Here is a 13,632-nt window from a genome sequence, read left to right as displayed (position 1 = left end):
TCGAGTCCATCAATCAAGGGTGGACATGGGTGTGGCCCCACCCACTAACAACACTGCTACCCCTAGTGATTTGCTAGCATAATTTATGCTTCATGTCCATGTGACCTCATGGTCAGTGGGTCTTCATTCCAAAGGGAGAAAAGCTTCAACCAGGAAACACAGTGATTTCACTGGACTGAAAATTAAGACAGCCACCCCCGGCCACTTAGGGCTCTTCAGATCTGTGAATCAACAAGCAAAGAAGAGAGGTTCTACTGGCTGGGTGAGTGATTCTGATTAGCAGGGGGAAATTGGACTGCTGCTCTATAGTGGAGATAAAAATGCAGGAGATTCCATAGGGCTTTCTGAGTATTACCATGCCCTGCGGTGAGTGGGCAGAGGAGTCCCTGTGTGGTTGGGTGTTGTGCTGAACTCACTCGCCTGTCCCACGGCACACACTCTGAGAGCCTGGGAGTAGGGGAGGTAGGTAAGCAGTGCTAAGTAAATGTGCCTGATTGTAGGACCCGAGGGCGAATCATTTCCTCTTAGTGCGTGGACAAGAATGCAGGGATGCTGTGGAGAAAGCTGAGCCTCCATCCTTCTCTTTGACAGAATCCAAAGCAAACTTCTTCAAGTCTGCCTCTCCAGGCAAGACCTCTGAGGGCCCTGACAGACTTGGAGCCTAAGCAGCCTCCTGGGAACTCTGCCCCACACTGCAAGGTATGGCCACCCAGGTGGTGCTTCAACTCAGACATCACAGCCCTTTTAAGTCGGCTACTTCAGGACGATGGGGATCGGGGAAGACCAGGAAATTCACGGGCCTGGGCTGATGGCCACACTTTACTCCTCAGCGGTGAGTCCCTTAATCAGAAGCCATGTTGAGTGGAATATGATGATGGTGGATACGGGACTCTGCGAGGCCACGGATGGTAGTTAACAGGAACACTGTGTGAAGGGAAGGCAACTCTGTATCCAGAGTGGGTGTCTAACCAAATAAGAACAAATGATTCCTATATGATAACTAGGCATACAAGAAGGTGAACGTTAATAAAAGACCTACTTCTCTTTGCTAACTGAAAGAAATCTGAGGAGGATGTTTGCTTTTACCAAAAAAGGCAAAAAGCAAAAATAGCTGTTCTGCAGCAGCTAATAGAGGCAGGAGGACCCCAGCAGCGAGACTGGCCCTGCTGAGTTCCTTCCCCAGAACCACTCTCAATATCTCAGCATCTCAGCATCGACCCAGAGCTCTGAGCTGTGTCTGTGAGAGTCTGGGCTTTGTCTCCATTGATTTTGTGTGTCTGTTAGCAAGCTGTGTCCTAGGGTAGCAGAGAAGCCTAAAAGAGCTCATAAGGGTGTTACATTGGTGTAAAACTGGATGTAATCAAGCATTTCGGTCACAATGAACAAAGTAAAGACATTACGCCTGTATTGAAAAAATTTGCCATAGAAATTAGGGGTAATCACTTCACTTTACACCATGCCAGCTTCTGGAAAATTCCATAGAAATGCTCTACTGAAATGCTTCCCATCTGGGTGGGAAACAGCTACTGCTCTGAGCTCACCCTGAGGACGCAGCCCATGATCGGGAGCCAAAGAGTTACCATCTGGCCATTTGAACATCATGCCCTGGAAACACTCTGTAAAAGCAAGACTAAGATGAACTGCTCAGCAGTTCTGAGTTCTTCCTCTCCATCCAAAGGCTGCAGGTATCACTCAGACTCACAGCAGGCTGGCTCTGCCAGGGAGGCCTTTTCTGTAGCCAGGGGCTGAGTATAGATCCCAATTCCCAATAGCCCAGGCTCTTTCTGACATGGCACAGCCCTCCAGAAACATGATTTGTTCAAGGAAAGACAGGTAAGACCACACCTTCACAGAGAAAGAAACGTGCCAGTTTCCAGGGCTACATATGGCCAGGGGAAGGCAGGGTCCCCAAATGGTTTCCACTGCAGGACTGTGAAGCTCCTGAGAGCCGATCCTGCATATACTAGTAGAAATAATAATTCCTGTGCCTAAGGATATAGCAGAGGAGGGACAATATATTGCATCTTTGGGCATCCAATGTCCAAAAGTGCCCTGACAGTCTCCCCGAAGAGTGGCTAGGGAAAGGCCTGAGTAGTATCCACAGAATAGGTCATCCTATCCAATGGATTATTAAATTCCTCATTGGCTGAGGGCACCCTTTAGTGAACCTTATTAATTTTTTTTACATTTAGACACCCACTAGATATTTATTTATTTAATATATTTTTATTGATTTCAGAGAGGAAGAGAGAGGGAGAGATAGAAACACCAATGCTGAGAGAGTCATTGATTGGCTGACTCCTGAACACCCCACACTAGGGCTCGAGCCCACAACCTGGGCATATTCCCTGACCAGGAATCGAACTGTGACCTCCTGGTTCATAGGTCCACACACAACCACTGAGCCATGCCAGCCAGGCCTAATTTACTTATTAAAAAAATTTTTTTTATTATTGACAGTATTACAGAGGTCCCCCGTTTCCCTCCTCTACCCTACTTCACCCAGCCCCTCCCCTCTCCCTCTTGTCGATCATTTTTATGGGTCTAAAATAAACTCACATTTTTTGCCCATTCACAGAAGTCTAAGTGTGTGCTTATTCCCCACACCTGTTTATCACCAATTTTCCCACCATTTTTCCAAGCCCTGGAACATTCAGCCAAATCATGAAATAACATAGACATATTTCTCGACATTTATCTTTCAAGCACCATCAGCAACCAGATGCACTGCTCAATGTTCTACCTACTGGGAAAATTTCCTTGTCACTCTTTTTTAGTGATTCCCATAACCACCTAGAATTTTGCCTTTTAAAACTATCTGATTAAGAATATCCAGTGATGCCCTAGCCGGCTTGGCTCAGTGGATAGAGCATAGGCCTGCGGACTGAAGGGTCGCAGATTTGATTCCAGTCAAGGGCATATGCCTGGGTTGCGGGCTTGATGCCCAATAGGGGGGGTGCAGGAGGCAGCCAATTAATGATTCTCTCTCATCATTGATGTGTCTATCTCTCTCTCCCTCTCCTTTCCTCTCTGAAATCAATAAAAAAAATATTTAATAAAATAAAATAAAAAGAATATCCAGTGAGGATCCTTTGTATATCTTTATTGCCACATTGTACCATGGTCTATCAATGCCTTCTTTAACACCAAAATAGAGCTGTTAGGACCTTTAAATTTATTCATATTAGAAAACCAGAAACCTCAGAACCATTTCAGAAAACACATCTTTTAAGATTCTGTTCCTCAAGAACCATCCTAGTGACCAAAATCTGCCTTAGTCACATCAGTCAGTGGTCTTCAGAGAAAAAAAAAACAACTATATTTACAACATGAAAATATGTGTGTGCATATGTACATGTGTGTATATACATATATGAACACATGTATGCATATGTATAGGTACACAAAGAGAAAAATGTGAATGAACTTATGTCTTGAAATTTTCTTGTGATTGTGGGGGCTTCCAAGTGTGAAGTCTGTAGGGTAGAGCAGCAGACTAGAAATTCATCAGGATTTTATATTGCAATCTGAGGCATGATTTCACTGGGAACCTTTAGTTTTTCCTCTTAAATGTTTCAACTGAGACTCACCCATGTTTTCAAGGGTAGTATCTTCCAAAGTCAACTGATTGCAGATGAGTTTGATTCAGTCACAAGGTACTATAACTAGCCAAGTTGATATACAAGACAAACCATCACAAGTGGCAAGAGTTCTTTATGTATTCTGAACATTAGAGCCTTACCAGATTTTTGATTTGCAAATATTTCCTCTCATTCCATCGGTTGTCTTTTCACTCTCCTGAGAGTGTCCTTTGATGCAATAAGTGTATCATATTTATGAAGTCTTAATAGATTAAGTCTCAGGAATTTATTGTTTCTTTTCTTGCTTGGGCTTAGATCTTATATCTAAGAATCCATTACCAAATCCAACATTATACAATTTACCCCTTTGTTTTCTTTTAAGAATGTTATACTTCCAGCTCTTAAATTTATGTTTCCTCCACTTTTAGTTTTTGTACATGGTGTGACAAAAGGATTCACATTCATTCTTTTGCATGTGTATATCCAGTATTCCCAGCACCATGTGTTAAAGACACCGTTTCACCCTAACTGGTTTGGCTCAGTGGACAGAACGTCGGCCTGTGGACAGAAGGGTCCCAGGTTCGATTCCAGTCAAGGGCATGTACCATGGTTGTGGGCACATCCCCAGTAGGAGGTGTGCAGGAGGCAGCTGATCGATGTTTCTCTCTCATCGGTGTTTCTAATTCTCTATCCCTCTCCCTTCCTCTCTGTAAAAAATCAATAAAATATATTTTAAAAAAATGCAGTGGGAACTCAAGGGCAAGACTGAAGGGATCAGGAAAGCGATTCTAGGGTCTCTAGAAACAATGGAGTGGCAGCCAGGGTCCAAAAATGTATTATTTTTAGAGAGGCTAGGCTGGAGTACATAGTGTTAGGTTTGTTTGGGCTAATACAAATCCCATGAGGCTGACCCACCTACCTAGAGAAAGCCCCCCCAGCTGCTGCCCTGTCCCTGTAGTCACAGAGCCCACCTCAGCAAGAGAAATGGGATTCTGTACCCTGCAGGCAGCTCACACTCACAAGAAGGAACTGGCCCGTGCATGACCAGTTTTCCATCCCCATCACCAGAGTGGTCATCTTTTACTTTTCCTGAGCAGCGAGAGGACAGGAGTATTACCCCTATTAGAGCTCCCTGCATGCAGAAGGCAACAGGTCAGGTTTCCAAAGGTTTGTAAAAAGTGGCATTTAAGATGGGTCTACCTAGGTCCTAAGCAGGAGGGATTGAGAGCGTTCAGGCCAACACTCTTAGATGCAGCTTCTTGTCACCCCACTGTGGTCCTACCGTTGTCTCAAGGCTCTAATGACCACCCTTCTATTTACCTCCCGGCCTGGGCTGCTATATGCAGAACCTCCACACCCTGGTGTTTGGGTTCTGAGTTGCTGGCACATGGTTCTGCATCTCTGAACCCTAAGATACTCTCCCAGCTCCAGCTGGCTTGGTTCCTCTGCACCTGCTACCTTGCAATGAGCCAGTCCATCTTCAGGTGTGGCAGCCCCAGCTGTTTGGCTTCTTCTCATTGTGCATTGGGCCAGGCTGGAGACAGACAGTAACCAAAGCTGAGCCAGCAAAGTGCTGACTGTAAGGAAGGGAGGGAGGGAGGGAGGGAGGGCTGGATGAAGGGAGGGAGCGGTAGGAGTCTCATGTAATTCACTCCGAGCTCTAGGCCCTCCACTGTTCACTTGGGAAAATTCTTGCCTACAGCCTTGTTCCCAGAGCAGGGTTGGTGGAGGCTGGCTGAAGATTTTCACTGGGAATTTTCATCTGGTTCTGAGAAGGGTTGACCTATGTGCAGCTGCGTCCTTGATGACAAACCCGGATGCTTTCAGGAATTGTTTTAGATTATGAATCAGGGGGAAATTGCCTGCTATGAAGAGATTCACATACTGATTAGTAACTGGATGGACACTGTAAACCCTTTCCATTCTGAATAATAGAGCTTCGGGTTATATATCACTTTGAGGGAAAGGAAAGGCAATTATTGCTGCCTTGTGGCCTGACAGTTGGAGCCTGGTACTTGGGGAGAAATTTCTACATACAACACTGCTAATTGGTGCTTCTTCACTCTCTGCCAGGTTCCCAAACTGGGAGAGATGATGTCCAGTCATCTCACCTGCAAGCCACGAGGAAGGGCAGGGCAGAGGGCAAGGATATCTGTTGAGGGACAGTGGAGACGGCTGGCTGCAGAAGGGAGTGTGCAGTGCTCCCAGCACATCCTGGTCAGAGAGATGGAGAGCCCATGACCTAAACCTCAATACAACTTCTCTGAACAGGCACTCTATTGAGCTCAATGACAGTCTGTTGCAGGTTGGGCTCCCTGGACAGCTGACTTTGAGATGGTATTGGGGTTGCTCTCAGGTTCATCACCTATGGAGGAAGGGAAGGAAGCAGCCTTGGGTCAGAGGGAGAAGGTGGGGTATAGTTTCGACAAAGGCCTCAGCTGACCCCATTGAGAGAGTTCTGAAACTGAACGGCCTTTTGAGGTGTCCTGAGGGACAGTCTTTATACCCCAGCTTCAGCCAGTCTGTAAATGCTTGCTGTCCCCAGAAAGGAGGGGTGACCTTGGGTTATGTAGCTCTCTTCACTTGGGGGACATTCCTGAAGAGAGCTGTAGCCAGCCCTACACTTCCAGCAACTACCTTTAGTCATGAAGGTAGACCTGGATGGTTTATCACGTTGTCCATTACTCTTTTGCTACTCGAGTCACTTCTTTGTGTAAGTTCTGGAAGCAGCTCTCCTTTTCCTGGAGGAAAGTGATGGTTAATGGGATAAACCACAGTCCCAACCTCTGCAGCTGGTTTTGAAGCCCCAAATGATAATTGTCATCTCCCTCCTCTACTAGCCATTCTAGATTCATTTTTTTAAAAAATGTATTTTTATTGATTTCAGAGAGGGCGAGGGAGAGATAGAAACATCAATAGAGAATCATTGACTGGCTGCCTCCTACATGCCCCCTACTGGGGATCGAGCCTGAAACCCGGGCATGTGCTCTTGACAGGATCCAAACCTGGCACCCTTCAGTCCGCAACACTTATCCACTGAGCCAAACTGGCCAGGGCCATTTTAGATTCTTCTCACTCTCAGGAAGGATCTTTGCTAAGCCTCTGGTCACCATGCCATTTTCAGGCCAGGGCTGCTGTACTTGTCTACTTACCATTAAAACTGAGCAAGGGTGTAACAGACACCCAACTGGATCATCTGGGTGCCAAACATCTTTTTTGCTCCATTGCGTAACCAAAGCCCTAGCTCTTCCTGATGAGCAGGGTCAATTGTTCCTTCCAGGACGGTGCCTTGCCCTTCTTGCCTGCGAGTCCCTTGACATGAGGAGTTCAAAGTGCCTGGTGGCAAGTGTAAATTAAAGTTCAATAGGGCTTTTGCTCTTATCCTCTAATGGAAATATTTCCTTTTTGGGAAGCAGGGCTTCAAACCACTCAAAGCTCAGAGTTGTGGTGACAGAAATACCTGCAGTGGGATCATTGGGATTAATGGCAAGAGGAGCCACTCCTAGTTCCACCCCTTGGTCCCTGGACCTACCCACTCTTCTTATTTGGACATAGCACCATATTGATTGTCGATAGAGTATATGCCAGCGGTCACCAGCCGGTGGTCCACAAGAAAATTTTGGTGGTGTGTAGAAAAATTTGGACATTATTTGCATTTTTTACATTTTATTAATCCTAATAAATAATAAAACCAAAAATATTCTAAGAAATTCTTATATTCTGACTGAATGACAATTTTTGCCTTTACATTGTACTAAATTCACGAAATGTACTAGAGTCTAGTACAGCGGTTCTCAACCTGTGGGTTGGGACCCCTTTGGGGGTCGAACAACCCTTTCACAGGGGTCGCCTAAGACCATCGGAAAACACATATATAATTCCATATTGTTTTTGTGATTAATCACTATGCTTTAATTATGTTCAATTTGTAACAATGAAAATACATCCTGCATATCAGATATTTACATTACAATTCATAACAGTAGCAAAATTACAGTTATGAAGTAGCAACGAAAATAATTTTATGGTTGGGGGTCACAACATGAGGAACTATATTAAAGGGTCGCGGCATTAGGAAGGTTGAGAACCACTGGTCTAGTACATTTTGTGAATTCTCCTTTCCAGTAACTAGAGAGGGGGAAACGAGAGGTGCAAGTGGCATCTATATTGTTTCGACCATTATGGCAGTCACCCGCTCCGCGATTACTGATTCTCATCTGATTGTTTTATTTGTGTATTGTATGTAACTGTATTTTCTTTAACTGTTATGTTTAATGGCATAAAATAGTTTGACTGTAGTAACTATCATTTCTTGTTTGGTTTTAGATTCAAATGAAATAAACCCATAATGAGTGAAAAAAAGCAAAGGAATATTTTGCATTTCTTTAGTAATACAAAAGATAATGCAACTAATGATAATAGTAACAATAATAATATGTGTACTTCGCTTAACCAAGTGAGCTGATCAATGAGTGAGTCTCCAGAGCCCTCGTCAGGCACCATTAGGAAGAATATTTGAACTGGAGGCGGAGAGAAGAAAAAACTCAAAATATCAAGAAAATATGATTTGAACTACTTGAAATTTGGATTTGTTCAAGAACTTGGTAGTTAGCTGGATCCACGGCCGCTTTGTGTTGTGTGTTCTGAGAGTTGATCCAATGATGCCATGAAGCCTTCGAAACTCAAAGACACTTGCAATCAAAACACCTGGATTTATCTGAAAAACCACTTGAATATTTTCAAAGAATGCGTGAAAATATGCAAAAACAAGTAATTGCTTTAACAAAAATGACTGTTGGAGATAAATCCTTATTAAAGGCTTCTTATCTGATAGTACTTCGGATTGAGAAAAAAAATCGAATACGATTGGAGAAGAATTCATTAAGCCTTGCATGTTACAAGCCTGTGAAGAGGTTTTGGGAAAGCAGGCTGTCCAGAAACTGAAAGCAATTCCTATATCCGCTAACACTGTCAAACGCAGAATTGAAGACATGGCTGAAGATATTGAAAATCAAGTTATAAAAATGGTGAAAAATTTACCATTTTATTCAATTCAACCTGAATCAATGGATGTAAGTAACAAGGCACTTCTCCTTTGCTTTGTGAGGGATGAGTGTAAAGGAGAGTTACAGGAAGAACTACTTTGTTCGCTCAACTTGCCGGGTGGAACAACTAGCTCTGAGATTTTTGAAGCACTTAATAGTTATTCCCTGGAACACGGAACTGAATGGAAAAAATGTATTGGGATATGTACAGACGGTGCTGCAAACGTGACTGGACATCTTTCAGGAATTGTTGCAAAGGTGAAAAATGTTGGGTCACCCAGACATTTTGTCTATACACTGCATTATACATAATGAGCAACTTGCGGGGGGAAAAATGTCCCCAGAAGTATTACATGAAGTATTATCAGATGTTATTAAAATTATAAATGAAATTCGACACAAAGAGCTCAATCCTCGAATATTTGAGGCACTTTGTGAAGAAATGGGTTTCCAGTATACTCACCTTCTTCACGCTGAGGTGAGAAGGCTGTCGAGGGGCAAGATATTAACCTGTTTGCTCTGCGCGAAGAAGTAAAAATATTTTTCCAGAGGCAAAATAATCCGAAATTATAAGAACTCTTCTCCGACAATGTGTGGGTAGCCAAGCTTGCATACCTGTCAGATATTTTTTCGCTATTAAATGAACTAAACATATCCTTGCAAGGACAATGTAAGGATGTGTTCACACTACGAGGTAAAATGGATGCTTTTCAAAAGAAAATATTACTGTGGAAAACGCGGTTGGCTGAAGAAGATCTGCAAATGTTTTCAAACTTTGATGAATATATAAGAGAGAAGGATATCAACCGGCAGGTGGTACTAGTAACCCTTGTTCACCAGCACTTACAATCACTCACAGAACCTTTTGGTCATTATTACCCAAAGAAAGAAGATCCCAGACATGGTAATACATGGATAATAGATCCATCTGCAGCAAACACTGAAGATAGCAATTTAAGTGTGACTGAAAAAGAAAGCCTCATCGATCTATCATCTGACAACAGTCTCAAAGCTAAATTCCAGTTATCCTTATCAAGACCACATTTTTGGATCTCCATTAAAAGTGAATACCCATTGCTGAGTGAAAAAGCAATGAAAGTTTTGATTCAATTTTCAACAACATATTTGTGCAAAAAAACATTTTCATCTGTCACAGCAATTAAAACTCAGAACTGGTCTCGGCTTGAAATAAATATGGCTTTCTGTCTTGCAGTAACGTCATTGCAGCCAAAAATCCATTAACTTATTTCAAACAAACAGGAGCAAATATCACACTGTAAAAATGTGTAATACTTAAATAAGCTTCAATTATTTTGTAAAAATTAAGCTTACTTTAATAAATTTGTTTTGATTAAGCAACCTCTGAAGATTTTGTTATGATTAAATAAGTATTTATAATGTTGTTATAATAAATAGGTGCATTTCATATTAATAAAATGGAAGGTCTCAGATCATTATTTTTACAAATGTATTTATCTTTTTAAAAAATCATATTAGTGGTCCACGGGATTTAAAATTATGAATTTAGTGGTCTGTGAGGTCCGAAAGTTTGTCAACTGCTGGTATACACTGTGTCCTGGAAGATGGTGCCCCATCCTTAGATGGTAGCATTTCTGTGCTGGCAACCCAGCTATGCCTTCACAGGCCATTCCTTCTCTCTCAGGCTGGCATCTTCTGGATGGTACAGAATGAGATAGGGCTAGTGGATCTCATGGTCTTGTCCCACTGTCATGACTCCTTTGCTGTGTAAGGGGTCCTTTGGTCTGATACGATGTTATGTGGGATCTTACCAATGGGTCAGACATTCAGTAAACACAAGATAGTGGTGCTGGCTGAGGCCCTACAGGCAGAAAAAGCAAACCATATCCAGAATGTGATACCTGCAGTCAAAATAAATTGCTGCCATTTCCAGGATGGAAGGTATCCAATGTAGTCATCTTGTCATTAAGTGGCTGGTTGCTCTCCTAGAGGAAGACAGCTATTTTGGGAGGGTGGGAGGGGGACAGCACTGAATTTGTTACTGGCAGGTTGGACATTCAGCAATGGCAGTATCTCTTTCAGCCTTTGTGAATGGAGCCCATGCTCTGGGGTCCATGTATGGCTCCCATCTCTGCCACCATGGCTACTCCATGTTCCCATTGTGCCAGTAATGAGATGGCTAGTAGCATCTGACATTAATTGGTAAGTCATTCTCTCTATTTAGTTGTTCAATGCCTCTTTCATGAAGATGCTGTCTGGAGGGATTCCACACATTTCTTTCTCACCCACATAGTCCATCCACCCAGTCCTCGTCTTTGATATTCTAATCTTTCTCCTCCCAGAACCTGGTCAACCAGCCAAGCCAACAGCTGGTGACATGAGTTCGTATTTATTCTAACCTTGGCTACATTTCTGTCCATGCCAAGTGAATGACCAGGTTCGCCAATGAGAGAATTTATCCATTGGGAGAATTTCCCTTGCCACTGTCTTTCAAGATCACCCCAGAGTGGAGCTATAGTACAGCCATCATTCATTTTTGGCTTGCACCCACAAACCATTCGGACATATCAGTAAATCAAACTTTGCTTTTCCCCCCTCCCTGGTCAGCTGGTCATAAAGGGACCCATGTCTTATGCAGTCATATGTGTAAGCTAAGGGAGAGGTGTTGGTGTGCCGTGCCAGCACAGCCAAGGGGTCAGTGAGCTTGGGGCGGGGGGGGGGGGGGGGGGGCAAAGGGCGGGCACAGGATTAAAGAAAAGACAGACAAAGAGACTATAGCTGGGGCTCGGTGGATTTCCTGTGCCTGGATGAGGCCAGAGAGAAGGATCCAGCCAGCAAGCTGAGGCTTTATTTTATAGTCAGAGAAAAACAAGGTAGTGGTCAACGTAGTTACAATATTCTTGTGAGTTTCACTTGTTTTGGCAGCACTTGCTGCACCTCCCACAGCCCATTAGCTACCCAGGGAAGATCTAGGGAGCCTATAAGGTTAAGCTTAATTATGCTAAGAGGGCTCTGCCCTCTAAGCTGGGACTTGTCTGTGGCTTTGCCACATGCCAATCTGAGGCTTAATTCTAGAGCTGCTCCCTACATGTTGGTGCAAAATGGTAGGTGACATGGGTGTCTAGGCGATCTGCAGTGTAGCTTATCAGTACTCCCTGGCCCTACCATGCCCAATTCTGAATGTACCACTCCTGTCTTACTATGGGTTATTTTTGGGCCTACTCGACTCTATGTTTTGGTGATCTAATAGGCAGAACCTAACTTAAATAAGATGAGCTCATGATGAAGTACTTTGGATCAACTTAAAAATATACAAAGGGAATTAAATTTTTCAATATTGTTCTGGAATACACAAGCAAGTTTATTGACAATGGATTGGGAGGTTAGGCTAGAGAGTACTATTAGGGTCTAAACAAAAAAGTGGTTGAGAAAATGGTATAGAAGATATTAATTTTTAAAATTCTAAGGAGGAAGAAGTGACAGGTAGATACAGAAATGGAGACAGCAAGTACATTTATGCTATCCTTTTAAAAACAAAACCATAGCTGTGAAAGAAAAGAGAAGGGGGTGGTATCTGGAAAGAAGAAGTGTTAAAGCCTCATTTTTTCCCAAAGATATTTGAAGATGGGCTTGATTGTGTTTATGTACTAAGAGAAAGAGGCGGTAGAGATGGAGGAAAATGGAGGGATTAGAGGGGCTCAATTTGATAAACAAAACAAATTAAAAACAGGAACACAACAAAAAGACGAAGCAGAAGTGCTAAGCTTCTTTTAATCATGGGAAGCAGGACGGTAGGAAAGTTCAACCTTTCTGCCAACTGCCCCCTCCTGGCCATCTTACCATCATTGAGAAAAAGCCTGGCTCAGCAAGGTGTCAAATACTCCTTTCTGTTAATGTCCATTTCTCCTTACCTGCTTTCAAGGGAAAATAAACATCAATACCAACCCCCAGAGTAAAATCAGACAGTCTGATAGGATAGATATAAATTTCAGCTCCCAGTAAAGCATGATTTTCTTTTTCTCTTTTTGGAAAAACATATTTTATTAAAAACATCTAAAATTGCTCCACTAGATAAAGAGAAAAATTTCTAATGCAATGCCTTGGAATGAGCACAGTCCCTTTAACATCAAGATGTCCTTCTCAATATTTTGCTTGTCTACAAGGTACTTAATGCACGTGGGAAAAAACCCAGGGGCGATTTGGTGTAAGGCTTTCCTACTGGACACTCAGCAGCTTCATTTTTATGAGGTCAGGGACAGAGTAGTCATTGAATGCCCTCTGAGGTCATTTAGCCAGGCTTTTCATGCGAGCTGCAAAGTAGGTTTTAGGGAACCTGCTCACCCCTCAAGCTGGTACCGTTGGGTCACAAGGAGAGAGCAGGTACTCCCCGACCCAGGGTGTATGCAACTAACTCCAAAGGGCTACCGCTTTCCCAGACGTAGCCGGGCCACCTGTCCACGTGGCTCTCCAAAAAGTGTGGGGCTCTAAGGCTGTCCTCCCTGATTTGCAAAGATTAGACGGGTGCGCAGACTCCGACCCGGGGGAACCGTGTCCGCGTCCCAGATATCCGGGGACAGCCAGAGGGGAGGCCGAGAATGGAGAGATGGCAACTGCCGTCAGGCCACACTACCGCAACTAACTGAACACCCCCACTAATTGGGCACCCCGGAGCCTCCACAGAGGCAAGCCAAGTCCCCATCCCACCCAAACCTCGAATTAGTTAAGTGCGGCCCTGCAGCACCGCGCCGGATCCCGAAGGCACCTGGCCACACCCCTTCCTCCGCGGGGCGGAGCCGGACAGCCCGAAAATGGCGGCGACGGAGGGGCCCGACGGTCATTCTCGGGTCGCCCTTGACTAGCTCCCATCGCCGCGCCACCTACCTTGCTAGAAAGTGGCCCCTGCGCGTGCGCGAAGGGGCGGGAAGGCATGGTCACGAGCACTTGGAGCGGCCAATCAGCAGCGAGGAGTCCGGGCGGCGCCCAGTTAGAGCCCGGGCTGCAGCGAGGCGAGTAGGTTGTAGGTGGGC

At 44.1% G+C, this 13,632-nt stretch overlaps 1 long non-coding RNA gene across 1 annotated transcript; it reads right to left on the bottom strand.

Annotated features, from left to right (window-relative positions):
* Positions 1-12,358: 12,358 nt before the first annotated feature.
* LOC118655209 lies at positions 12,359-13,626 on the bottom strand. Its single transcript, XR_004967214.1, has 2 exons — positions 13,487-13,626; positions 12,359-12,516 (listed from the first exon to the last, which is right to left on the bottom strand). It is a non-coding gene; the product is annotated as an uncharacterized LOC118655209 (long non-coding RNA).
* Positions 13,627-13,632: the final 6 nt, after the last annotated feature.

This window comes from Myotis myotis, unplaced genomic scaffold (genome assembly GCF_014108235.1).
Source record: "Myotis myotis isolate mMyoMyo1 unplaced genomic scaffold, mMyoMyo1.p scaffold_m19_p_43, whole genome shotgun sequence".
Lineage (NCBI taxonomy): Eukaryota > Metazoa > Chordata > Mammalia > Chiroptera > Vespertilionidae > Myotis > Myotis myotis.
This window is presented reverse-complemented; position numbering and strand designations above follow the sequence as displayed.